Consider the following 3,297-nt stretch of genomic DNA (forward strand, 5'->3'; position numbering starts at 1 on the left):
TTGATACGGTCGACCATTCCATTCTTGTGGGCCGGCTAAGGAGTATTGGTGTCTCTGAGGGGTCTTACCGTCTACCTCTCTACCCTCTCTCTAGCCTCTACCTTCCTCATTACCTACCTCTACCTCTCTATCTACCTTACCTCTCTACTCTACTACCTTCTCATCTCTACCTCCTCTCGCTTTACCCTTCAACTCTCTACCGTCTACCTCTACCCTTCCTCCTACCTCTACCTCTACCCTCTACCCTCTACCTCTACCTCTCTGCCCCTACCCTTCTCTCTACCTCTACCTCTACCTCTCTACCTCTACCTCTACCTCTCTACCTCTCTACCCCCTTCCTCTCTATCTCCTCTCCCTTCCTCTCTATCTCTACCTCTACCTCTCTATCTCTACCTCCGACCTCTCTACCTCTACCTCTCTACCTCTCTACCTCTATCGCTCCTTCCTCCTCTATCTCTACCTCTATCCTCTTCTACCTCTCTACCTCTCTACCCTTCCTCTCTATCTCTACCTCTCTACCCTCCTCTCGTATCTCTACCTCTCTACCTCTCTTCACTTCCTGCTACCCTCTACCTCGTCTACCTCTCTACCCTTCCTCTCTACCTCTACCCTACCTCTCTACCTCTACCTCTACCCTTCCTCTTTCTACCTCTACCTCTAACCCTACCTCTCTACCTCTACCTCTACCCTACCTTCTACCTCTTACCCTTACCTCTACCATCTCTACCTCTACCTCTACCCTACCTCTCTACCTCTACCTCTACCCTACCTCTCACCTCTACCTCACCCTACCCTCTCGACTCGACCTCGAAACCTCTCTCTACCTCTACCTCTACCCTAACCTCTTACTCTCTTACCTCACCTCTACCCTACCTCCTCTACCCTCTACCCTCTACCCTACCTCTTACCCTCTACCTCAACCCTACCCTCACCTCTACCTCTTACCCTACCTCTCTACCTCTTTACCTCTACCCTACCTCTCTACCTTCTACCTCTACCCTACCTCTCTACCTTCTACCTCTACCCTACCTCTCTACCTCTACTCTACCCTTCCTCTCTACCTCTCTAACCTCTTACCCTTCTCTCTACCTCCTCTCGACCCTTCCCTCTCTACCTCTTCCTACCCTACCCTTCCTGCTCTACCTCTCTACCTCTACCTCTAACCGACTCACCTCTACCTTCTACCCTAACCTCTCTACCATCTACCTCTACCCTACCTCTCGTACCTCTACCTCGACCCTTCCTACTCTACCTCTCTACCTCTACCCTGCCTCTCTGACCTTCTCTACCTCTACCTCTCCTCTCTAACCCCTCTACCTCTTTACCTCTACCCTACCTCTCAACCTCTCCATCTACCTTCTACCTCTCTAACCTTCCTCTCTACCTCTCTACCTCAACCTCTCTACCTCTCATTCTCTCTACCTCTACCTCTCTACCCTTCCTCTCTACTCTACCTCTCTACCCTTCCGCTCGATCTCTACCTCTACCTTCTCATTTCTCTACCTCTACCTCTCTACCTCTACCTCTCTACCTCTACCTCTACCCTCTCCTCTCTACCTCTACCCTTCCGCTCTACCTCTCTACCCCTTCCTCTCTACCTCTCTACCCTACCTTCTACCTCTCCTCTTCTACCTCTACCCTTCCTCCTCTATCTCTACCTCTACCTCTCTACCTCTCTACCCTTCCTCTCTTCTCTACCTCTACCTCTCTACCTCCTCTACCCTTCCTCTCTACCTCTCCTAACCTCTCTAACCTCTACTCTCTACCCTTCCTCTCTACCTCTCATTCTCTCTACCTCTACCTCTCTACCGCGACCCTTCTCTCTACCTCTTACCTCTACCCTCTAATCTCACCTCTACCTCTCTACCTCTACCTCTCCTCTCTACTCTACCTCTACCTCTCTACCTCTACCTCTCCTCTCGTATCTCTACCTTCTACCTCTACCTCTCCTCTCTACCTCTACCTCTCCTCTTACCCCTCTACCTCTGTTACCTCTACCCTACCTCGTCTACCTCTCTAACCTCTACCTCTCTACCTCCATCTCTCTACCCTCTAGCCTCTCTACCCTTCCTCCTACTTCTCTACCATCTACCTCTTAACCTCTTACCCTTCCTCTCTAACCTCTTACCTCTCTACTCTACCTCTCTACTCTCATTCTCTCTACCGCTACCTTCTCTACCCTTCCTCTCTACCTCTGCTACCTCTCACCTCTTCCTCTCTACCTCTACCTCTCCTCTCTTACCCTCTACCCTACCTCTCTACCTCTCTACCTCTACTCTCCTCTCAGCCTCTCTAACCTCTACCTCTCCTCTCTATCTCTCTACCTCTCATTCTCTCTACTCTACCTCTTCCCTCTCTACCTCTCTACCTCTCATTCTCCACCTCTACCTCTACCCTCTACCCTCTACCTCTCTACCGCTCTACACTCTCTACCTCTACCTCTCTACCGCTATGCCCTATAAATTTATGTCCTCCGTAATCTAGCATGGGTAGGATGGTTGCAGCTGAATCAGGGTTAGTTGCAGCTGGTGTGAAAGAGGAGTGATTACGATAGAGGGGAAACCAATCTAATTTCTTAGCCTACAGCTTTGATATGTGCTGAGAGAAGGACAGTTACCGTCTAGCCATACTCCCAAGTTACTCTGTATGAGGGGCTAGCTACAACCTCTAAACCTCAGAGGTAGTAATAACACCTGTGGGGAAGAGGGGCATCGCTCTTACCAAAAACCAAATGACCTTTGTTTGGAGGTGATCAGAAAAAAGGTTAAGGTAGAAAAGCTTGTTGGATATAAGAAAAGCTTTGCGCGTTAACACAAAAATCAGGGGAGGGGCCGCTGAGTATAAGAACTTATCATCTGCCCATTATAAAAATGGATGAGAGAGCTTCCTACTGCCTGAGCTATTGTTGATGTACATTGAGGGTGAAGAGCATGGGCCAGATCAAACCTTGGGTACTCCCTTGATGACAGGCAGTGGGCTGAGACAGCAGATTTTCTGACTTTAGTACACTCACTTTATGAAGAGAGTAGTTTAGCAAACCAGGCCAAAGACCCCGTCAGATACACCAATACTCCTAGCCGGCCCCAAAGAATGAAATGGATCGACCGTATCAAAAAGCTTGGCAAGTCAATAAAATAGCAGCACAACATTGTTCTACGAATCAAAGGCAATGGTGACATCATGAGGACCTTTCAAGGGTGACAGTCGCACACATCCATACCTGAGCGGCAAACCAATTGCATACCAGAGAGCCCCAATAATGATAGACATCAAGAAAGTCCATCCGATTTTTCTTCT

The 3,297-nt window shown here is 49.2% G+C and overlaps 1 long non-coding RNA gene across 4 annotated transcripts; it reads right to left on the reverse strand.

The window, feature by feature from the left end:
- Window positions 1-245: 245 nt before the first annotated feature.
- LOC139024512 (uncharacterized) lies at window positions 246-1,926 on the reverse strand. Of its 4 annotated transcripts, none has more exons than XR_011475851.1 (4): window positions 1,892-1,926; window positions 1,504-1,531; window positions 401-430; window positions 246-323 (listed from the first exon to the last, which is right to left on the reverse strand). It is a non-coding gene; the product is annotated as an uncharacterized lncRNA (long non-coding RNA). The 4 variants fall into 4 exon arrangements; XR_011475849.1 differs by lacking the exon at window positions 1,892-1,926 and adding an exon at window positions 1,854-1,878; XR_011475850.1 differs by lacking the exon at window positions 1,892-1,926 and adding an exon at window positions 1,659-1,677.
- Window positions 1,927-3,297: the final 1,371 nt, after the last annotated feature.

Source organism: Salvelinus sp. IW2-2015, unplaced genomic scaffold, assembly GCF_002910315.2.
Source record: "Salvelinus sp. IW2-2015 unplaced genomic scaffold, ASM291031v2 Un_scaffold1598, whole genome shotgun sequence".
Lineage (NCBI taxonomy): Eukaryota > Metazoa > Chordata > Actinopteri > Salmoniformes > Salmonidae > Salvelinus > Salvelinus sp. IW2-2015.